A 24,131-nucleotide genomic window follows, 5' to 3' on the forward strand; every position below is an offset into this window, starting at 1 on the left:
TTTATTGAGTATTTTTAGGGGCATTTTTTGAGATAGCCATATGGTTTCTTTTCAAATTTGACCCAATGTTGGGAGGAAGTGGGATGGATTGGGAGCTTGGGGTTAATAGATGCAAGCTATTGCTTTTGGAATGGATTAGCAATGAGATCCTGCTGTGTAGCACTGAGAACTATGTCTAGTCACTTATGATGGAGCATGATAATGGGAGAAAAAAGAATGTATACATGGGTCACCATGCTGTACAGTAGAAAAATATTGTATGGGGGAAATAACACTAAAAATTTTTTTTAAATAAAATAAAATCAGTCAGTGAATTTAAAAAACAAACAAATTTGACCCAGTGTTAGAACATATTATTTTAATAGTTATTCCAGCATTAAATGTTCTTTGCCTTTCTGAGGTAAATCCAGCTTGATTTTTGTGATTTATTCTTTTAGTATACTGTTGCATTTGTTCATTATCATTTTATTTATATGTTTTAGTTAATGTTAATAGTGAAATTTGTATTTTTGTCTTTGTTCTTGTTAGGTTTTGAAGAATTAATTTAGACACTGTAGTTTTTTTCCTACTCTGAAACAGTTTTTGTCACAAGAAAATTATCTCTTCCTTAAACATTTCAAAAAATTTATCTATAAAATTATCTAGTCCCAGAGCTTATTACGGAAGTAATTCTTTGATAAATTTTCAATTGTTTCCATTTGTAATTATTTTCATATTTCTTAAGTCAGCTTTTACCATTTATACCATTGCATACACAATAGAGTCAATTGCTCTTTGGCCTGCATTATTATATATTTAGATTCTGGTAAAAAGCCTATCTCAGATATAAAAATCTTGGCTAGGAGATATGAATAGCCCCTCTCTAATGTGGGTTCTGTTGAAATGTAAGGAGCTTGTCTGCATGCATCATAGCCTATTTCTCTGGCTTATATTGATGAGTAGAAGGATTTATAAACTAATGAATATAAACCAATCTGTATTTACCTGACCAGATGGAGTACATGCAAGAAGTAATCCTTGATGTATATTGCCCCCAGAATGATCTTATTTCTGCCCTACTTATTATATTTTAAGTCTGAAACTATACCTTCTATGGTATAATGCAGTTCTTCTTGGATACAGAAAGCAGATTCCTGATTTTACCAGGAGGAGACAGTTTTGGGAAAGAGTATAGGATTCTTTTTGCCTCTGAAAGTCATAGGGAACTGGCCCAGTTTTCTGTTGATCCAACTCTTAGGGCTACAAGCTAGGAATCAATACCATTGCCAAAAATATTTACTTTCTTCCCATCTATTTCTTAATGAATTCATACTCATTTCAAAGAGAAATTGGAATGGGTGTCAAGAAAAGCTAGTATTACTTAATCTTAACCTGGAGTCAAACTCTTTAATTTTTCAGATAGAGATTTTGTTCACATTTTTCTTTATTAATACTCTTTTGTTTTCACATATTTAAGCTCTCGTTAGTTGGCTTAAAGGTGAAAAAAGTCAAAGTGGTAATCCACTATAGGCAAAGTTGTTTCTCCTGGATTATGCATGTTATACATAATGAATAGTCTAGCAAATAAGAGAGCGTTTCACATAGTCAATTGCTGTGATATAGATCAGCAGCCAGAAAGCAAATCACTTATAGGCCCAATACCCTGATGAGTCAGCTCTTTCTATAGAAGAATATGTCCCATTCTGACAACAAAATTGTTACCTGATTGTTGATATTGAGTCTACATTAGGAAGTTTTCAACTTCCAAACAGAAGTCCTAAACAATACTAGGGAAACAAATAAAACACATTGGCTATAGTTCATAGTCTTTCAAAGTAGAAATAGCAAAATGGGAAAACATTTTATATTCATGATCCACTATTTTATGGCATGCATTGGGTAATAGAATAGTTTTTGCAGATTCCACATGGCAAGGCACAGAGTTGAAAAAGAAAAAAAAATTAAAGTTTGATTAGGTTAGACTGTGCAGGATGTTGGGTCTGGATGTTGTGATTTTTAAAGGCCCTGATGATAAGACTTTGGCACGGGGTGCTGTTTTGTCTTTATGGAATGTACAGCTATTCTAGGATCTCTGAGCCCTTGGTAAGAGCCAAGGATACGAATCCTTAGACCTTTGGCACATTTACTTAGATCATTTGCTCTCTACATCTTCCTTTTAAAAATCTACTCCATATTTGGAGTTCCCATTGTGGCTCAGTGGAAACGAAACTGACTAGCATCCATGAGGATACAGGTTTGACCTCTGGCCTCACTCACTGGGTTAGAGATCTGGCATTGCCATGAGCTGTGGTGTAGGTCACAGACATGGCTCAGATCCTGCGTTGCTGTGGCTGTGGTGTAGGCCAGCAGCTGCAGCTCCAATTAGACCCCTAGCCTGGGACCCTCCATATGCCATGGGTGCAATCCTAAAAAGATTACCAAAAAAAAAAAAAAACTGCTCTAAATGGAATGTGCTGTATCTGCTGTCCCTAAATATTGTTGACACTTTTACCTTAGACTTTACAGCCATGTACAGTCTGGAATGTGCTCATATTTTCATAAATGTCATCTTTGTTCAATATAGCTTTGTCAAATATCTGCCTTTTGCAGTTATTAATCCTTTTAAGATCTAGTTTTTCTTATGTCTGCCCAACAACATAGATACGATTATTAATTCGACATAAAAGATAGATGAGACAAAGGACCTTGACTCAAGGTCTGTGATAGAACAGGAAATTAGGCAAAATGGATCTAATCCATGTCTCTTTAGGAAGATTCCTCAGCCCTGCATGATATACTAGTCAGTCTGTTAGTTACTCCTAAAGAAACACAAAACATTCTTAGCTCAGAGAAAGCAAACATTGAGAATGAAATCCAGCAGAGAAAATACATTTCTTTTTGCATGTACATTTTGGTAGCCTAGGTGGTCTAAGAATTTTGGGTATGTGTGTATATTGAAAAATCTTCTTTCTTTTCAATTTGTTCAGATTTGGAAGAAGCCAACTCTAAGCCACTAACATATAGGAAGGTTGTTTCTTTAAACAAGAGTCATCTTTTAGCGGTAGGTAAACTCGGAATTTATTGCACCAACTTTGTATTTAAAAGGCTCTTTTTTAAAGAACATGCAAATTCTACATAGTATTTTCTTGTAAAATTTCTTAGAGAGCTTTTATTTTGACTATGAGAATACTTTCTACTGTATAATTTACCAGTGGAAGAAACATAGTAAAGTATTTGTCTAAGACAAAACAAAGATAGGAAAGTGACCTAGAACTTGACAAATAACTCATATCCTTAGAAATAGTTCTCAAGTACATTATTTTAGGTTCCTCTGTTACTTATAATTAAACCAAGAGAAAAATTTGAGTATCTTGCTGGACTCCCTGTAGGCCATGTAACCATGATGCCAGGTCACAGAAGAGAAAGTCACTTAATTTATCCCATGTTCATGTCAATATATTTTATTTGGGGAGTTCAGTACCGTTTTTATTTATTTTGTTCAAATTATCTTAGCTTCTAATAGCCAAAGCTGGAATAATTTAAACAATAAAATTTTAAGAACGATAGCATTGGCTTATAAACCCCCCCCAAAATGTATAGACACAGTTCCATGCTGATATAAATAAATGACTGAATAAATAAATAAATGGAAGTAGGAGAACTTTTCCTTGCAGAAGCATTTTAGTAAATGTGAAATGACCAAGGGGAATGGAAAATTGCCATCAGAGAACACCAGCATCAGTCATTAATGCAGACAAGACCCACTGGTGAACACTAAAATAGTATGAGAATGTGTCAAGAGGCACAGAATATGTGGACATAACTGCAAAGTATGTCCCTCCAGACATTTATTAATTACAAAAAGAAAAGTCATAACTTTACAGGGAGAATCCTGGCAGACACCTCTTTTACCAAGTGATCAAGGTTAATAGGTTAATATCCACAGTAATAAGACCTACTGCGCTTATATAACCCCAGAAAGGGTACCTCAGGTCTTCATTATTCTTCCCCAAAATTCATAACGGCAATTGAATCATGAGAAAATGTTAGGCAAATCTAAATGGACATCCTACAAAATACCTAACCAGCGTTCTTCAGTAGGGTCAAGGGCATGAAAGACAAGGAAAGACTTATGTACACTTTTGTATATGTCAACTATACCCCAAAAATCCACTTAAAAAAAAAAAAAAGACCAAGGAACTGGAGGAAGTAAGGAGAAATGTCAACTATGTGGGAGTTCCCGTCGTGGCTCAGTGGTTAACAAATCCGACTAGGAACCATGAGGTTGCAGGTTTGATCCATGGCCTTGTTCAGTGGGTTAGAGATCTGGCATTGCTGTGAGCTGTGGTGTAGGTCGCAGATGCAGCTCGCATCCTGTGTTGCTGCGGCTCTGAAGTAGGCCGGTGGCTAGCCTGGGAACTTCCATATGCTGTGAGTGTGGCCCTAGAAAAGACAAATAATAAAATAAAATAAATAAAATTTTTTAAAAATAAAAAGAGAAATGTCAACTAAATGCAGTGTGGGATCTTGGATTGGACCCTGGAACCGAGAAAGAACATTCGTAGAAAAACTAATGAACTCCAGATAAAGCCGATTCTTGTATTATGCCAGTGTTCATTTATTAGTTTTCATCATTTTGCTGTGATTGTAAATGTTGACAGTAGGAAGCTTGGTGAGAGGGACATGAAGATGGCCCCTGTCTTTTCAGCTTTTCTGTAAACCTCAAATTATTTCAAGATGGAAAGTTCTTTAAAAGTCACATTGGAGTCACTCAGTAATCCTTCACACTAGACTGTCACTGATTTTTAGAGTGAGTTTACATTTGCGTGCCAACCTTAGAACATCCTTTTCATCAGGGATAATCCTTGAGCTGTTTCTTGATCCCATCTATGCATAGTGCCATCCTTACCTCCACAAGTTTGCTCTCCACTCAGTCCTCCAGCCAGACTTAGAGCCCCTAGAAGATCTGGGAGTGGGGGAAAAAACCCACAAGGCTCTGCGTCCTCGGGAACCACCACTTTGCAAAAATTTTAGTTGGTGACCATCAGGGTGTGATTACAATGTTTAAACCAAATATTTAGATCTCATTAATGAGATATCCATTGGTCTACCAGTCTTCTTTACACAAGACAACATTTGAACAAGAACTTAAAATTAGTAGCCCTACGTGTGAATGGCGAAGATGAGCGATCATACTGTTTTTTAGGTAAAATGCCTGGGACTTTTGTGAATACAAGTGGTACGAAGAAAACTTTGATTCTTAGAGGAAATCAATAGCTACATTAAGTTTACGTAGAAAATCAACTTCACTTCAAAACAAAACCTAAAGCCACTTAAAATTGAAAGACCAAAAGCTTTTGAAAGACCAAATAAGGGGCAGGTATGTACTTTGGCATCTGGAGACAAGTGGTCTGAATGTAAGTGCCTGGGCCTGAAAAACAAAATGCTGACTATTAGGAGTCCTTCTCTAAAGTTTTTTTGCACACCTCTCTTGTGTGCTCAGCCAGTTTAGTAAACCATACTAGTTCACACACTATAGGGGAAAGAAGAAAAAACAGAAGTGACACCTAGAGTAGCAAAATTCACAGACATCAAGTGGAGTGGGGGTGACCAGGAGCTGGGGGTGGGTGATGGGGCATTAGGATTTACTAGGGATAGGGTTTCAGTTTGGGAAGATGAGAAAGTTCTAGATGGCAGTGCTGGATGAACAATTTAGTGCCACAGAACTGTACATTTAAAATAGTTGTGTTCTCACCTGGTGCAGTGGGTTAAGGATTGGCTGCAGCAGCTCAAGTTGTTGCAGAGTTGCAGGTTTGATCCCCATCCTGGCACAGTGAGTTAAAGGATTTGGCACTGCCACAACTGTTGCATTGATTGCACCTGTGGCTCAGATTTGATCCCTAGCCCAGGAACTTCCATATGCCACAGGTATGGCTATAAAAAATAATAATATTTAATTAAGAAATAAATTAGGGAGTTCCCGTCGTGGCGCAGTGGTTAACAAATCCGACTAGGAACCATGAGGTTGCGGGTTTGGTCCCTGGCCTTGCTCAGTGGGTTAACGATCCGGCGTTGCCATGAGAGAGAGCTCCACGGCGTTGCCGTGGGAGAGAGCTGTGGTGTAGGTTGCAGATGCAGCTCGGATCCCGCGTTGCTGTGGCTCTGGCGTAGGCCGGTGGCTACAGCTCCGATTCGACCCCTAGCCTGGGAACCTCCATATGCTGTGGGAGCGGCCCAAGAAATAGCAAAAAAAAAAAAAAGAAAAGAAAAAAGAAATAAATTAGGAGTTCCTATCATGGCTCCGTGGTAACGAACCCAACCAATATCCATGAAGATGCAGGTTCAGTCCCTGGCCTTGCTCAGTGGGTTAAGGATCCAGCGTTGCCTGTGAGCTGTAGTGTAGGTCGCAGATGCAGCTCAGATCCGGTGTTACTGTGGCTGTGGTGTAAGCTGGCTGCTGCAGCTCTGATTCAGCCGTTAGCCTGGGAACCTCCGTATGCCACAGGTGTGACCCTAAAAAGATAAAAACTAATTAAAAAATAAAAATAGTTAAAATAGTAAATCTTTGTGTAATGTATATTTTAGCACAGTTTTTAAAAAGTGAAAAAGAATAGAACTCTTCACCAGTTCCTTTACACTTCCATTGAGGCCAGTTTTGAGGAGAACCTCTGCATGGGGTCTTTTCTCCTTCGGAGGAACTTTTTTTTTTAAATTTGGAGGTGATTTCCTGGACATTTCCCAACTGGCAGTTTAAATGGCCCCTATATTATACATTGTCCAAGTTAGAAAGAAGCCTGGGACACAGGAAACAGTAGAGTTGGGTGGTTGGGAGAGTTGCTTGTGGGGTTAATTTATAACTAAGACAAGTGATTCTATAAAAAGAAGAAAAGCCCCATAAGAAATATGTTAACTGATGGTAAGGGGGAAAAAAGGGTTTAGATAAAAGATATCTGAACTTGTTTGGTCCCAGTGATTTTATGGCTGAGGAATTCAATTATAGGTCAACTGGGCGGAGCAGGCACAATTCTGTAAATTACTAATAGCACACGGCGATCTCTATCGTTTTCTGTATGTGCTCACATGCAGAATCCAGACCTGCCCTCTGTAAATAAACGCTCTGCTTAGCTGTGCTGCTATGTATGAATTCAGGGCTTCAGGATTGGAACAGAGATAGTGTTTTTAAGACCTTAAAGGTGGATAGGTGGTACAGATAGAAATAAGATTAGGAACTAGGACAAATAAGTGGCTTTTACTTTGGAATTTTGGCCATTGGATTTGTTTCATTTTACATCAATTCTTTTAAGACATTTTTGTAACTAAAAAGCTATGAAAATATCTTTTAAAATAAAAAGACCACATGTATTCACGCATAAATTACTTTTCCTACTTCTGCATAGTTTCTTTCAGTTCTGGTTGACCTGTATATGTTTCAGAATTACTAACAGTTACAGTACCATGTAGCATTTTTACTTCTCTTACTGTTAGATTATATGTCTTTCTTCCTCTGGACCTGGATTTCAGATGTCATAATGGCAACACAGTTGTTCACCTTGTCATATGCATAACTTATTAAGCTAGTTTTTAGGTGGTTTCTAATTTTTCAATTTTTATACAATTACTGCTTGTATTTATATTTATATTTAATTTAATATTTTTTGCGCATACTTGACTTTTTGAAAATTCATTTTCTTGGAGTTCTCTGGTGGCTCAAAGAGTTAAGGATGCAGTGTTGTCACTGCAGTGGCTCAGGTTGCTGCGGTGGTACAGGTTTCATCCCTGGCCTGGGAACTTCCACCTGCTGAGGGAAGTTTCATTTTCTGAGAAAAATTCATTTTCTTCATATAAATTGCTTTAAGAGGAGTTTCTCTGTTAAAAGATTTGAGCAACTGCATTTCTATTGCATTATTAGTTTTCATGACATTTCAGATTTTCATGAAGCTATATTAGTAGCAAAATGAACAAAAACAAATTTCCAAAGCATATGTTTAAATGATTCCTCATCATTTAAATCTTTTATCATTTAGCTATGGCTGCGTGTGTGATAGTGGAACGAGGGTGGGGAGCGAGGAGTTTCACCAGTTGTTTAGGTATTAGAATAATATGGGGGTTTGGTGGTTTTTTTTCATTTTGGGGATTTTGTTAGGGGCAGTTATTTTTGTTTGGGGCTAGGGAAAAACCAACTTTGTTGCAATGAATTTGCAGATTATTTCCTGAGGCTGTGCCAAATTTAAATAAAACGTAAAGCCTGTGCTATGGGGCCCTATGGCCTGTAAGTCTGCATGTTGCTAGTTGTTATAAAGGAATGATTGCTTTTGAAAATGTAGGTTTAACAAGGTAGGGTGCAGAGAGAAGAATACAAATCAGTTTTTTTTAAGGCTTTATCAAATTTTTTAAATTTGTAATTTGAATATTTGAGAGAAATAGTAATTTTAGAATAAAGATGTAGTGATAACAGGAGTTCCCACTGTGGCTCAGCACTAATGAACCTGACTAGTATTCATGAGGACGTGGGTTCAATCCATGGCCTCGCTCAGCGGGTTAAGGATCCAGTGTTGTTATGAGCTGAGCTGTGGTGTAGATCCTGAGTTGCTGTGGTGTAAGCCAGCAGCTGCAGCTCAGATTCGACCCCTAGCCTGGGATCTTCCATGTGCTGCAGGTAGGGCCCTAAAAAGCAGGGGGGAGAAAAAGATATAATGATAAGAAAAACTTTTAAGATGCAAAATTATATACTTAAAAGATGTATTACAGTGAATAGAAAAAAGATTATGAGTGGCTGTCTTTCCTTTTTATTCTAAACTTCCATTTAGGTTAAGGTTAAGTGTTCCAGTTAATGATGTGAAAAAGAGATTATAGCTTTTAACCATGATACAGTGTATTGTTTTTTTTTTAATATGAGATAACAACGAAGGTCATTTTATAGAAAAAATTACCATCTTAACATCCTATTCAAACTATTTTAACTTCTACAAGTTGCTTTCTAGTTCTTCATATATCTACATACATATTTTTATATATCTGTGTGGTATTTCAGAAAGCAAATACACTGCTCTCTCTGACCCTCAGTGTCTATAAAATTTAGGGATTGTGATCAATTATGTCTAAATTCTCTTTTCATTTAAAAACAATGTTTTTAAACCTAGCAGTGTCTAAACCACATAATATATTCTGGAAAAAATGTGTAAGTTGATCACAATGAGTACTATCTTAAACATGTGAATCACTGCTATAAAATGTAGAGAGTTACTTCCTAAAAATTAAGCCTAAAAGAAAAACTGCGATAGTCACAATTTGTTGAACTGAAGAATGCATGGGCTGGGGGGTTTAATTATTTGAGATTTTTAAGTAATAATTTAAGTAAAGCAGTGTTCTCAAGTAGTAATTTTACTAAAACCTACTATACAAATGTCTGACGAGAAAGGATGAAAATATTACTTTCGGTGATTACCTGATTTTCACTTATAACCACACTTTCTCAGAAAAAAATTTTTGAATTTTTTTATTATTTCTTAATTTTAATGTTTTCCTGAACTAAGAGTGTGTAAAATTATTGATTTGGGCACCTAGTTAGACTAGTTAGGAAAAATGTATGTGTCCTCATCATCTTTCCTTCCACAATTTTGTTTTGCCTTTTAAAAAAATGCCAGTAATCAGCTGTGCAGGCCTGGCTATAGCATGCTACCTTTTTGGTTACTCCTAGTAACTCATATGTTACCAGTAACGTGCATTAATTCTGTCACAGTATGGTGTAGTCCAAGCTTAAACATGGAAGCTACTGTTACTCCATGAAATATACAGTGAAACAACTGGTCTCTCTGTTTTTCAGGTTGTTGGGTTTTTTTTTTTTTTTTTCCCCCTTTATGCTCATGAACTCCTTGTCCTTCAGTCCAGATTCTGTGATCTAAAATCATTCAGATTATTAAAAGTTTTATATTTTTAAACTTTTATACTCCCAGTAGACAGGACATAGGAAATTTAGTGACGTAAACATATTTAATAAACTTTAAAAGTCATAAGACTTGGTAGCTGAGACAAGAAACAATTAGGTATAAATTTCAGGGAAATACCATAATGGCATGATTTTTGTTTTCTTTTGTTAGCGAGCCACATGGCTTTCCTCTCAAACCTGAGGAATATGTTGTGTGGCCTCCTTTTATGATTTCAGTTTCATTTGAATCACAGAAATATATGTTTCCTTAAGTTTACTCACTATAATTTGTGATTGCTATTTTTCTTATCTGTGAAGGAAGTACAACAGTTCCCACTGGGGAAATACCATGTTAAGTCAATCCTAAAATAAGAAATCTAAGGGAAAGGTCACATCCTAATAACTTGAACAAATCTAAATTCCCATGGAGCTTTAAAATTATTTTGTAGGAGTAGAGTATTAACAATGTGTTGTTGAACTTCTTCCAGATAGTGTCATAAAATTGAGAGCACTTTTGTGTACAGAAGTAATCACTAAGATATCAATTGACAAGACCTGGTTTTTTTTTAGCAATTCATTTTGAATATCCAGAGAAATATCGCATGAATAATGAATTGTAAAATTCTTTTTGTTTCTTTCGCTGAAAATATAAGGAGTATTACTTAGGAAGTATTATAGTAATTACATCCAAACAAAGAAAGTGATTTTTCCTATGACTACAGGATTGTTTAATACTTAACTTTTTACCACCCCTGACCTGCTGTTATACTTTGGAAGAACCCTAAATATGTAATTCTAGAGAAAGTTGCAGCTTCTACAACAGCGGAAAGTTGACACCTGAAGATCAGGACACCTGGATTGTAGTCCTCTTCTGTTAATTGGCAATCTCTTAAAAATTCTGGACTTCAATTACCTTGTCTGTTAAGAGGTTTATTATGAAGATCAAGTAAAATCAAGCATATACAGGGCTTAGAAAACCTTTACAACATTATATATCTTTAAGATATTACTGTAATCATTGCCTTTCATTTTTATCCTTTGCAAATGAAGAAATCAAAGTAGACAAAGGACAAGTAACTTTTTCCATCCCATTCAAGCTAAAAGGCACCAGTGCAGTCTATGTGTCCTGAATATGTATCCATCTATCTATCTATCTATCTATCTATCTATCTATCTATCTATCTATCTATCTATCTATCATCTATTTATTGCTCTACAGAAATACAAGTCTTTATTCCTTAGTTACTCTCTTATTACAAATTAAAACAGAACTATGTGTCATTTTTGCCTTTTTAATCTACTTTTATTTACTTCCTTAATGGTGGTTACGTATTTTCAGTAACTTAAGGATTTTTCAGAACATACCTGGGTGCCCAACCTGCTGGGACCCAGTGTGTACCAAGAGCCATCTATTGAAATTAATTAGATGTTTCTGCATTTATTTATTTCAATTTCAGACCTCATGGTAATATATTGTCACACATTAAGAACGAGATATAAAATAATTTGCTTAAATGCTTATCCGTATGATAAGGGCATATGTTCAAAGAAACTCTGCAACTGTTCAGTATCTCTCTATCATTTAAAAAAAATTTTTATTGATATTTCCCCAATACAATTTTTTTTATATTGTACAGTATGGTGACCCAGTTACACATACATGTATACATTCTTTTTTCTCCCATTATCATGCTCCATCATAAGTGACTAGACATAGTTCCCAGTGCTACACAGCAGGATCTCATTGCTAATCCATTCCAAAAGCAATAGTTTGCATCTATTAACCCCAGGCTCCCAATCTATCCCACTCCCTCCCCAAGGCAACCACAAGTCTCTTCTCCAAGTCCATGATTTTCTTTTCTGTGGAAAGTTTCATTTGTGCCATATATTAGATTCCAGATATAAGTGATACCATATGGTATTTGTCTTTCTCTTTCTGACTTACTTCACTCAGTATGAGACTCTCTAGTTCCATCCATGTTGCTGCAAATGGCATTATGTCATTCTTTTTTATGGCTGAGTGGTATTCCATTGTGTATATATACCACATCTTCCTAATCCAATCATCTGTCGATGGACATTTGGGTTGCTTCCATGTCTTGGCTATTGTGAATAGTGCTGTAATAAAAATTGAGGTGCATGTGTTTTTTTTCAAGGAAAGTTTTGTCTGGATATATGCCCAAGAGTGGGATTGCTGGGTCATATGGTAGTTCTATGTATAGGTTTCTAAGGTACCTCCATACTGTTCTCCATGGTGGTTGTACCAGCTTACATTCCCACCATAGTGCAGGAGGGTTCCCTTTTCTCCACACCCCCTCCAGAATTTCTTGTGAACTTATTAATGATGGCCATTCTGACTGGTGTGATGTGGTATCTCATGGTAGTTTTGATTTGCATTTCTCTAATAATCAGTGAGGTTGAGCATTGTTTCATGTGCTTGTTGTCCATCTGTATATCTTCCTTAGAGAAATATCTATTCAGGTCTTCTGCTCATTTTTCCATTGGATTGTTGGCTTTTTTGCTGTTGAGTTGTGTAAGTTGCTTGTATATTTTAGAGATTAAGCTCTTGTCTGTTGTGTCATTTGAAACTATTTTCTCCCATTCTGTAAGTTGCCCTTTTGTTTTCTTTTTGGTTTCCTTTGCTGTACAAAAGCTTGTCAGTTTGATTAGGTCCCATTGGTTTATTTTTGCTTTTATTTCTATTGCTTTGGGAGACTCTCTCTAATGTCTTTGTTCAGGAAGTGCATTAAGCTCCTTCGTTGTGTTAATTCCTTCTTAAAATTTTATATTATGCACGTACATGAAAAGGGTGAGATGTAATAAATCTGTTACCTTAGCACGGAGTCACCAGAAAAAGTGTTTCCTAGAAGCAGTCCCATTTTTAAAAATTCAGTACCTCTGTTTCTGACAAAGCGGACTAACTTCATTTAAGTGCCTTTCCTTTCAAGAATGACTGAGGTGAGTTGAGGCATGCAGTGACTTGACTTTCACCCTAAGTGGCAAAAAAATGTTGCCAACTTATATTCTCAATATGTGAAGTAACTTCATCTCTTCCCCATCAGCGTTTGGAGTAACAATAATAGCAACAGCCAGTAAAAGTATAAGGAGATTAAATCCTTTGTACACTTCTGCTCCCTAATATCCGGTATGGTGGGGAAAAAAAAAAAAAAAAAAGCCTTTATGTACAAACCTGCTGATTGCTCTACTATAAATTCGTTTTCCCAGCTTTTTAATATTCACTGATGTTCACATTTTCCTTATTCCTCATCGGAGTCATTGCAAATTGTCTCTCCAACCCGATCCACTATTTCAGTTTCATCCAGATTTCTTTTTCAAACACGTTTGCATTTCACCCCTCTTCCTAGGAACGAGCATTACAGACTTTGTGGTCGACCCAAACCTGCCCCCTTGGTCTCATGGCCTCCATTTGTGACCACAGCTATGAGGGTTTGGCCACCCAGATGGCTCATTGTTCCCCTCACAGCATTGGGTTCATGCCTGGAATGTCCCAATTATTATATCCTATTATTGTTGACCTTGTGGTTAGTTTTTAGTGGAGTGAGCTTCTTGAGAACAGAGACTGTCTTCTGGGCATCCCTACTACTTAAAACAGTTCCTAGCAAGGATTATGCAAATTTTGAAATTATAACATAATTAAAGTTAAATGATTCAGATGTACTTTTATTTCCACTAATTAAACATAGTATTATTAGCACTCTTGCCTAAATATGATTTTTAAATTTACCTGAGGTGCAAATCATGTTATAACATTGAATTACTTTGGGAAAATAATTTCTGTGATATAATATGTATTTTATAGATTTAACTTTTGCCTGGGCTTCTTTGTCTTCTTTTATTTTTCTTTTATTTTTGTAAGTGTGGAAAAGCTGTCCATAAAAGCAGATAGGTACTTTGTCAGCTACTTCTTACCTGGTTAATTCGGAGATGAGGACTATTCAGTTCACAGACTTGTTACAGCCTTTCGATCTTCTGTAGCCTTTGAAGCAGGGTTTTGAAGTCAGATAACGGCTAGAATAGTTATTTGTATGGAGGTTTGTTGTTGTTGTTCCTATTTGTGTGGTTTATTTATGAAACAAGTGTTTACAAGCTACTTTTACATATCCAGCCCTGTTCTAGACAGAAGTGGAATTTTGACATTCCTTGCTTTCAGCCTTGTTTCAAAGGTAATACCAACACTGACCACATAAAAGAACTAAGTCGCAGAGCTGGGTGATGTGTGGCTGAGGAAAAACATGTAGTAAAAGTTCATAGAAGAAAAGATATCTGCAGAGCTTTAAGAGTGTGTGTGTGTGGTTGCTTCCAAGATGCTTATACCTGAGCTGAACCCTGGAAGCATGGATACAGGGACATGAGAGTGAAGAAGCTGGAAATAAGATAAAACATGAGGAGCATCATGGGGAAGGAATTTCGAGATATTGGGGGTACATGGCACTCTGGAAATGTGGGAGCCTAAGAAAGGAAAAGGGCTAAGTTTGGCAGGATGCAAAGGCTAGAGTGAAGGTTTGGGGCTTTGTCTAGGAGGCGTTGGGGAACTTGAAGATTTGGGGACAGGAGAGAGGTGTGACAAAACCTCCATTTGGAAGAGACGAGTGAGAGAGTTATTTTGATAATGTAAGATTTGACTGAACAAAAATTAAAGAGGCTGAAAGAGAAAAAAAGAATCAGAAGTGAATTTTTGCCTAATGCATAGAGAAATGGAAGAAAGAGGGAGGAGGGACTCTGGAGGAAGAAAGATGAGCTTGATGTTAGATTTGTTGAATCCGAAGTGAAGGTGGAATAACTTGGTAGAAATGCCCTAGAGAGATGTGGAGATTCGGCACCAAACCTCATTTCAAAAGCCAAAACTGTCTTGCATGTCATGAGCAGGAAGTGAAGAAGGCTTTGAAAGCCAAGGTCTCAAAAACAAGCAGCATCAGGTAAAGTTTAAAAGGGGAGGATGCGAGGATGGCAAGAGTAGGGAGGGTCACCACTGGCAAACAGGGAGAGTTTTAAGAAGAGGAAAAGAAAACAGCACTTAGTATGCCTTATATAACTAGCATTGTGATATTAACTTCACATATGTAATTGTATTTCATCCTTACACAACCCTGTATTGTAGAAATTATTATTATCCCCATTTTACAGGTGAATAAAGTGAAGTTTAGCAGGTGAAATAACCTGCCAAAGGGTGGAATCTAATTTAAAGCAAGATCCTTCTGACTCCCAAGCTCACATTTTTTTTTTTTAACTGAAATATTGTAACCTGACAATGAGCTGTCAAGAATACAAAAAAGAAATAAGGCCATTAACAGCTGCAAGGGGGTGATCTTTGTTTAAGATTATAGGTTAGGTATACTGGGAGGAATGGGAATCCTGGGGGCTTTGAAGATGATGGGGTATACAAATGGAGAGGGATTTTTGGACAGTTGAGAATCGGGGCAGCAAATATGACAGCTCTAGAAAAGCTGAATCCAGGAAAGTAGAGAAGAATGCAAATCAGTGGAGAAGGAGGAGATAGTATAGGGGTGAGGTCTCAGAAAAGACATGAAAAAGAGCCAGACTATATGAGAAAAGACTGCTCCCACTAAGTCTGGAGATTATTGTCCCAGTGGAGATCAGAGGAAGGGTAGATGAGAAAGGTATCAGATAAACATAGTTTTTTTTTTTAAAAGCACTAGTTGTAATTATCTCCATAGTTATAGCTTACTTGGAAGAAAGTTCATAAAAAAAGGGAGTTTCCGTCATGGCTCAGTGGTTAGCGAACCCGACTAGGATCCATGAGGATGTGGATTCCATCCCTGGCCTCGCTCAGTGGGTTAAGGATCCGGCATTGCCATGAGCTGTGGTGTAGGTCGCAGACGTGGCTCAGATCCTGTGTTGCTATGGCTCTGGCATAGGCTGGCAGCTACAGCTCCGATTAGACCCCTAGCCTGGGAACCTCCATATGCAGAGGGTGCGGCCCTAAAAGACAAAAAAAAAAAAAAAAAAAAAAAAAAAACAACCAAACCAAACCAAACAAAAAAAACCCCAAAATTAAAAAAAAAAAAAAAAAAAAAAAAAAGACATGGCGGCTAAGAGACCTTAATCAGTCACTTTCCCTCTCCCAGCCTCTGCTTTCCCATATGTTCGACAAATTAGCGTCAGGTAGGCAAGTGGCTCCCAAACACCTTTCCATTCCTTAATTTCCTAAGCATTGTGGACTGGGACAACTGTGATCTGTTTACAGATGGGGCAATCCTATAACTTTATATGTGAAAGGAACTTGTAGGAATAACAAAAATTAAAGATACCGAGGTAATTTTTAGAATTTTAAGTCCTCAAGTCAAAATTTCTGCCTATATCCCTTTACCTCTTATTTAAAATGATTAAGTGGGTCACTTTGCTACAGTAGAAAATTGACAGAACACTGTAAACAACTATAATGGAAAAAAATAAAAATCATTAAAGATAAATAAAAAATAAAAATGATTAAAATGTCAACGTATTACTAACTGTAAACTCTTTTTTTTTTTTTGTCTTTTTAGGGCTGCCCCCATGGCACATGGAGGTTCCCAGGCTAGGGGTCCAATCAGAAGTACAGCTGCCGGCCTACACCACAACCAAGTCTGCAAGCTACACCACAGCTCACAGGAACGCCAGATCCTTAACCCTCTGAGCAAGGCAAGGGATTGAACCTGCATACTCATGGATACTAGTCAGGTTGATTAACTGCTTAGCCACGATGGGAACTCCCTAACTGTAAACCCTTGAGGCAAGGACTCTGTCCTACACTCTGATTATAATGGCTCAATAAATATATATTGAATGAATGAATGCTGAATTACAAAATGTCACCACTACAGAGGCTTCTGGTTATTTTTCTCCTCTTTGATCTCTCTTCTCAGTCTCCCCTGTGACATTTCAGGAGCGTATTAATTATGTTAGAGATAGTCACTTTTCACTGTACTACCTCATTAAATTGTTTTTTTCATTTGGTTGCTGTGTTGGTTTTTTGTGAAAAGGGAACTATATACTTGAGGAATTGACTGACAGTTAATGGAAATCTTAGGATTTTTCAAAATTATCTTTTGTAGGAACTTACAAATTAGTATTCTAGTTTTCCTTCACTGGTCAGTTTAAATTTTACCAAGAATGTTGCCTTTATAAAAAGGAATTGTGTTTTATTTTAAGGAGGAAAAGTGATTTTGAGGAAATCAGAAATCTATTTCTGAACAAATGTAGTGATGCTGGTGTAAGAAAAAAAGCCACAAGATGTCATCCCAAATTAGTAATGCTTCCCATCTTAAACACATGATTTCAGTTGTCCCCAGCTAGCTAAAGGTTACAAAATGTCACCATAATATCCTTTACTTCCTTCTGTGTTTTGCTTCCCCCTACACACACCCAAATATGGTAGATGGAGTTGTAAAAACCCTGAAGTATGACAATATAGTTTATTACACCTTTAGTTAGAAGTATCGTGCCAAAATGAGCTGAGAACTAGAGGAAATGGATTTGAATTTATAGCAGTCGGGTGAGACAGAATATACCTTTTCCAGACCACTCAACCAGCAAGCCAGTTTGTAACTTTAATGCTCCGTACAGTGGAAAAGTTGCAGCTGTAACAAAATCAACAGAGACATCTCTGATTAATGTTCTTCAATAAGAGGATTGAATGGGAGAGTATTTTTCCAAATGTATGCTTTTATATACTTTATACGACTTTCCAGAATATTATTAATTTTACTTAGTGCTACTTTGGGAGTCACTGATTCTCCTCATCACTCTGATGAGGAATTAGAACCAGAGCTGACATCTCTCTGTTAGCGGACTTTGTCTTCAGTGATCTGATCACCTGAGGATACCTTTGTCTCCTTCATTACCAGGCTTTAAGCCTGCAAATCATTGTTGGTTTTCCCTTAGCCTGAGAGAAAAATTTAGAGTATTTGCTTACATGGGAGACATGAAAATGCTGACTTTAAGAAATGGCTCTCTGATTCTTGGGTAGAAGCTGAAATACTGGGCAAGACAACCAAGTATCCAAAACCTGAATGTTCCCAGCAAGCCATATAGTTTTCCTGGATTTTGAATCAAGATAAGTAGCACAGCTTATAGAATCAACCATCCTATGAAATTATGAACTTGAAGGAAAAGGGTGATTGATTTTCATTTCTCCCTTAAAAGTTTGTTCAGTTTTAAGTATTTGTTTATTTTTTTCGAAACAGGCACTCTCCCTACGAGTGACTGAGATACTGTGCTCTCCATACAGGTTGTGTTGAAAGAGGTTAGCTTGTAAATTGAAGTAAGAGGGGTAGAATGAAAAGAATCGAGTGGTAAAAGAGAAGGAAGCTAGGTGTTTTAACCCAATTTGCTTCTTCCTCTTTGGACGGCTGTTGATATTATTTTAGCTGTTCTATTTGCCTGTACATAGGCGGTGTCACCACTTCTGCTACAACCTCTGTGCCTAGAGAGTTAGAACCACTTATAAATCTAGTAAACTGAGTGGAACCTTGGCAGATGAGGTCTCAGACAGGATACAAGCATTTTGTTTATATTTAGACAATCCAAGAACCTGGCCTCTGGGCATTAGGTAAAATGTCCAGGAAAGATAAGCCTGAAGAACAGAGTATTTATTGGGAATAAATGTCACCTTTCTCCACGTGGGGGTTTAATTCAAAGCAGCCTAGGAAAAACTAAAGAGGTTTCTTTTTCTACTTAGTTGGCAAGTTTTTTTAAAAAGAGAGTCAGGAGGATTTCCCTTGTGGTGCAGCAGGTTAAGGATCTGGTGTTGTCACTGCAGTGGCTTAGGTCGCTGCTATGGTGCAGGTTGGATCCCTGGCCTGGGAATTTCCGTATGCTGCATGTGTGGCCAAAAAAAGGTGGTAGGGAGTGAGGAGCCCAAATAAAAAGAGAGTGAAAACCACAGCAGAACTTGTAAGATGGCTGCTGGTATGCATGCTTTTTGGCTTTGCTGAGAAAGGTCTCAGACTTGAAGTCTACAGAACTAGTAAGAGGTAATTGTTCTATAGTACAGTTGAGTTATATTCAGGGAAGTCCTTTGAAACATAGATTCATGTCATAAAAGAGGTGTTAAAATCCCAGGATTTTTCAGCCAAGAATGGCACTTGCTTCTATCAGAATCAGTCATCAGATTGAAAGCAAAGCAAACAAACTATGTGAAAAAAAGCACTGGAAAAGCTCTGGTTTTTTCCTTGCAAAACACATGTACTATGAGATAAAAATAGGAATAATAGTATTTTCTGCTCTTACAACCTACAGGGTGGAACAGTTGTGCTATAACCTTTCTGTCCTTGATTCTGATAGCCATTTAATCATTTATTATCACCTCCTTTAGAAGGGAATAAAAAGGGTAATAAGAAATCAGAATAATTAGATTTATAGTTCAACTATTTTTCAGTTATCCTTGAAGTCTTTAACATTCATCACTAAGGGTAATTAATAATTAACTTAAGCCATAGAATTAGAGTTTGTACTATTTGATAGGTACCAACCAGTTATGGAGACCTCTTAATTCCAAAATAAGCAGATAGACTAGGTGATTAGTCATACACTTATTACTGATAATTCTTGAGGTCCATGACTGTAGAACAAGTTTCCTATTAAAATAACATGCTATATATTTCATATCTCTACTAGATCATTAACAGGATGGCAATTCAGATGTCCAGCCAGTAAATAACAAACTGCCCATCTTCTCTCACTTTTTATTTATTGTGGTAAAGTACATGAAACAAAAAGTTTGCCATTTTAACCACTTTTAAGAATACAGCTCAGTGACATTACTTACATGCACAATGTTGTACAAACAGCGGCTCTGTCTATACCCAAAACTTTTTCATCACCTCAGACAGAAACTCCGCCCATTCAGCAGTAACACCCCCCTCCCATCCCTCAGCCCATGGTTACCTCTAGTCTACTTTCTTTCTTTGTGAATTTGCCAGTTTCAGTTATGTGGAGTCATGCATTATTTGTCCTTTGGTATATGGCTTATTTCACTTAGCACAGTGTTTTTAAACTGTTGGAACATGTTTCAAAAATTCCATTCCTGTTTCCGGTGAATAATATTCCACTGTATGTATATAACACATTTTGTTTATTGATTTGTCTGTTAATGGACTCTTGGGTTGTTTCACCTTTTAGCTATTATGGATAATGCTGCAATGAACATTCAAGTATTCAAAAATCTGTTCAAATCTCTGTTTTCAATTATTTATGGTATATACCTAGGGGTAGAATTGCTGGCTATATGGCAATTTTTTATTAACCTTTTGAGGAGCTGCCAAACTGTTTTCCACAGCTCCTGCATTTTTTACATTCTCACTAGCAATGTACAAGAGTCCCAGTTTCCAGAGTTCCCATTGTGGCGCAGTGGAAACAAATCCGACTAGGAACCATGAGGTTTTGGGTTCGGTCCCTGGCCTCGCTTAGTGGATTAAGCATTGCCATGAGCTGTGGTGTAGGTTGCAGCTGTGGCTCAGATCCTGTGTTGCTATGGCTGTGGTATAGGCCTCAGCTACAGCTCCAATTCAACCCCAGGCCTGGGAACTTCCATATGCTGCAGGTGCCCCCCCCCCAAAAAAAAAGTACTCAGGAAAACAAACACCCACTTTCTTAGAATGGTTTAATTTTAGACCATCTCTTTCTCAAAATAGGATCTATAGATTCTTGGGGAGCCATAAATAAATTCTTAGAGAGTTTCAGAATTTTAAAATACTGTGTTGTTATGTCAGTGGTAACCTAAAAGGTCATTAGAAAGCCCAGATTTCACAATTCAAGGACATTTTCATGGTTTCTTCCATTAGATTTCTTGACCTGGGATAGAGGACCTCTGGGGAGCTTGTGAATATAGCCTTGGCAGGTCTGTACATTTTTTTCTTCCTTTGAAAGAGACACACACATTAGTGATGCTTGAGCAACTCTGGTCAAATGCAGCTCCCTTCCTTTTACAAAAGAGCCCTGGAGAAGTTCCCGTTGTGGCTCAGTGGGTTAAGAACTCGACATAGTGTCTGTGAGGATGCAGGTTTGATCCCTGGCCTTGCTCAGTGGATTAAGGATCTAGAGTTGCCCCAAGCTGCGGCATAGTTCGCAGATGCAGCTGGAGTCCAGTGTTGCTGTGGCTATGATGTAGGCTGCAGCTGCAGCTCTGATTCAACCCCGAGCCAGGAACTTCCAAATGCAGCAAGTGTGGCAGTAAAAGGAAAAAAAGAAAAGAACAAAAGGAGGTCTGGAGAAATTAAATGATTTCCTAGAATAACACAGCAAGTTACTAAAACCAACCAACACTAAAACTCAAGTCTTCCAAGGCTTTCATCTATGTTTGTTGGGCTAGTATGGGGGTGCTGCAGGGATCATGGCTACCTTGGGTTTAGAATGAAATGGGAAAAGCAGACAATGAGAAAGCAATGACAAATGATGAGTCCTATGAGGGAGGGAAAGAGTAAGGAGCTGTTTGGAATGATAACAGGGTGATTTTACCTGATCTGAGGATTTGAGGCAGTGATTTTTATGCTGACAATCAAACTGAGGCATCAGCTGAGATATTTCAATAGACACATCAAACAGGTATTTGTATGTAGGGCTGAGGCACAGTTAAGACCACGGGGACAGAGATAGAGATTTGGTCTCAATAGATCCTTCATCTTTGAAGCCTTCTGTAATGAGATTGCAGAGGGAGAGCATCTAGGATTGGAAGAGTGAAGAGCCTAGAAATAGAGAAAGAACCAACCTTCTTAGTAGGATAACTGGTATCGAAGAAGCCAGAAAGAAGAGGCATGATGAAAGAAAGGTCAGGACCCAGGGGTCTGCTCTCTGATGGAAAAGTCACATTGTTCTTTTCAGCAAAATATCTACCTACCTTACATGCTGAGACTGTTTTATGCTAATTGTCGATTTAACATTTTTCCAACTCTTTTGCCAGAGGGTAGTCTTGTGAAATGTTGATGAACTGGGCTGTACATTGTTCTTGGTAAATTGAGTTTCTGGTTCAGTTGGTCAGTCAGAAAGCCCTTTTCACTCCTGGTTATGTAAAATCTTTCTTGAACATAGTAAGCCATTTTTCTGTCTTGGTAAATATTGTGGGATTAAAAAAGGTTTAAATTGAATTTAGATAATTTTGAGTTGATGATTCAGGAACTTTTAATGTCTTTGTTGCATTTTTGAATAGCAAATGACATTTTGCTAAAGATAGAGAAAATATTAAAAATCAAGAAAATATTAAAGATCATCTCAGGAAATGCTCTGGAAGCCACTTTAAAAAACAAATCACTTTTTAAATGCCCTTTTTTTTTTGCTTAGTATTCATTTTTTTTTTTTTCTAAAGGTATAGGAACAACTTTTAGTACATTAAGGGCTTTTGATGGTTGATGGAAGTTATATTGCATTTATTTTTATTTGTATGTGGGGTTTTTATATAATTCTAACCTCGGAGAACCAAGTATATCAGTACATTCCTCAGCATTGCTAATTTCATCAAAATATGTGCTCTTCCATAACTGACCTCCATATGTAATGCAGCTATATAAAAGTTATTCCTACTGACGTTATAGATATACATGTGTGGGCAGTAGAGAGCAATATCAAAAGTTCTATCTATATCAGATTCGAGTAAATTAAGTCATGAGGCACCTGTACAGAGGATCTTTCCAGTGGTGATAATGCTAAAGAAAAATCTTTTAATAATTTAAAGCACCTTTTAAAATGTGTTCTGGGAAGTTCCCTTGTGACACAGTGGGTTAAGGATCCATCGCTGTCACTTCAGGGGCTTGGGTTGCTGCTATGTGGGGCATGAGTTTGATCCCTGGCCTGGGAATGTCCTCATGCTGCAGTAGTGGCCCCAAAATAAAATAAAATAAAATGTGGTCTGGGAGAAGGAAACTAATATTTACACTCACTCTGTGCCAAGCAGTTCTAAGTGCTTTGCCTACATTATTTCTTTCAATCCTCACAACAGTTCTATTTCACAAGTGAGGCCACTGAGACTTAAAGAGGGGAAGTACTTTGCCCAAAGTTATACCCCAGTACAATGTGGTGATACTCAGACTCTGGTTGAAGTTTATCTCACTTTAAAGTAAATATTCTTTCCATGTACACCTTTCTTCCTCCCTGGAAGTCAGGGGACCGATGTTATAGCTCCTGCTACATCCTCTAACCATGTAACGCTGGATAAGCCACTACTAGCCTCCTGTAAGCATGCTAATATTTGCATTTGCTATCCCCCAGACATACTTTGATCCTTCCCCCTTGCCTAGAGTGCTCCATACCTCCTCTCCAGGTGTTCGTTCATGCATTGTTAATCCATTCATCAGTTGGTTGGGCAACAGTAGTCTTTATTCATACAATGATACCTGTTGAGGTTCTGTGACACAGATATGAACAGATGTATCCATGGGTCAGGGGCCATAGGTACATGGTTGCTGTTTTTTAGGAGGCCATGCTCTTGTTGTATCTATATCTTGCTCATGTATAGGCCATAGCTGAAATCCCATATCTTCCAGGAACCATCCCATCTTGATAATGCTCTCCTCGCTCCCTGTGAAACCGAGTCATTTTTCCATGTATTTGGCAATTCATCAGGTGCTACCTTGTGACATCTCTTCTATCATTGGCTGGAATTCTTATTCACATCATGAATCATTACTCAACTTTTCACCTGTTTGCAGCTTGTTTCTTCAGCAAGATATAAATTCCTTGAGGGCAGGCTTACTCTTCTCTGTATTTCCCACAGTGTCTTGTAAATGGCAGTGCTTTTTGACTGGGTTCATTCAGTGAATGTTTGTTGATTTGGGTTAAATTTTTTAAGTTCAGATTTTACTTCCTGGTCGACTGACCTTGACCTTAGCTTCTCTGGGCCTCAGTTTTCAATAAAATGGAAATAATTCCTATTTCTCAAGATTGAAAAGATAATGTATGTAAAAATGCTTTGTGCACTTGAAAAGACTGTATAAGCCTTACAGATTATTTGATACTTTGTTGTGGAAATCTCCCTATCCTTCATTCCTCCAACAGCTCCTTCATACTCCCACCATTTCCTTCAACTGTTCACTTGACCTAATTTTGTCTCTCTGGTTCTACCATATAACTCTTTGCAGTTTAACATCTTTATTTGCTCTAAAGATACTTCTAAATGTTTTCCACCTTTATTTTGAATAGCCCCAAATCTTAGTCTTATTCATGACTGTGGATGTAAATGAACTTATCTGATCCATCAGATAAAGGGGCCCCTTGTGAT

General features: G+C 37.5%; 1 protein-coding gene across 11 annotated transcripts in view; it reads left to right on the plus strand.

Moving 5' to 3' along the window:
* PPARG (peroxisome proliferator activated receptor gamma) overlaps window positions 1–24,131 on the plus strand; it is a 133,953-nt gene that overhangs the window by 22,081 nt on the left and 87,741 nt on the right. For 5 of the 11 annotated variants that reach the window (XM_084987138.1, XM_005669783.4, XM_084987137.1 and 2 more), the window contains exon 2: window positions 2,967–3,040. The exons of 4 other annotated variants lie outside the window; for them this stretch is intronic. The gene's annotated coding sequence lies outside the window, so the exon portion shown is untranslated. Of the gene's footprint in view, window positions 1–2,966; window positions 3,041–20,706; window positions 20,763–24,131 lie in introns of all 11 variants that reach the window. 2 more of the 11 variants (XM_084987140.1, XM_084987141.1) reach the window with 1 other exon arrangement.

This window comes from Sus scrofa, chromosome 13, assembly GCF_054392235.1.
Source record: "Sus scrofa isolate SSC_HxYL_T2T_F1_AM1 chromosome 13, Sscrofa_HxYL_maternal_Yorkshire_Landrace_v2.0, whole genome shotgun sequence".
In the NCBI taxonomy this organism is placed as follows: domain Eukaryota; kingdom Metazoa; phylum Chordata; class Mammalia; order Artiodactyla; family Suidae; genus Sus; species Sus scrofa.